Below are 537 nucleotides of genomic sequence, written 5' to 3' on the forward strand. Positions count from 1 at the left end.
TCCTTCTTCATAGGCGTCCCATTACTCACAGGATTCCTTTCAGACGTGTACATGAACTGGTTATTAGCAACCATGTCAATGAGTTCTTGAGCTTCTGCAGGCGTTTTCTTTAGGTGAATGGATCCACCTGCAGAAGTGTCCAATGACATCTTAGATAACTCAGACAGACCATCATAGAATATATCTAGGATGGTCCATTCTGAAAGCATGTCAGAAGGACACTTTTTGGTCAACTGTTTGTATCTTTCCCAAGCTTCATAGAGAGATTCACCTTCTTTCTGTCTGAAGGTTTGAACATCATCTCTAAGCTTGCTCAGCTTTTGAGGAGGAAAGTACTTGGCTAAGAAAGCCGTGACCAGCTTATCCCAAGAGTTCAGGCTGTCTTTGGGTTGAGAATCCAACCATAATCTAGCTCTGTCTCTTACAGCAAAAGGGAAAAGCATGAGCCTGTAGACTTCAGGATCTACTCCATTAGTCTTAACAGTATCACATATCTGCAAGAATTCAGTTAAGAACTGAAAAGGATCTTCAGATGGA

At 41.7% G+C, this 537-nt stretch overlaps 1 non-coding gene across 1 annotated transcript; it reads left to right on the plus strand.

Annotated features, from left to right (window-relative positions):
• Positions 1–203: 203 nt before the first annotated feature.
• On the plus strand, positions 204–311 carry LOC112738669 (small nucleolar RNA R71). Its single transcript, XR_003169615.1, has one exon. It is a non-coding gene; the product is annotated as a small nucleolar RNA R71 (small nucleolar RNA).
• The last annotated feature ends 226 nt before the right edge of the window (positions 312–537 follow it).

The sequence above is a fragment of the Arachis hypogaea genome, chromosome 13, assembly GCF_003086295.3.
Source record: "Arachis hypogaea cultivar Tifrunner chromosome 13, arahy.Tifrunner.gnm2.J5K5, whole genome shotgun sequence".
NCBI classification, from domain to species: domain Eukaryota; kingdom Viridiplantae; phylum Streptophyta; class Magnoliopsida; order Fabales; family Fabaceae; genus Arachis; species Arachis hypogaea.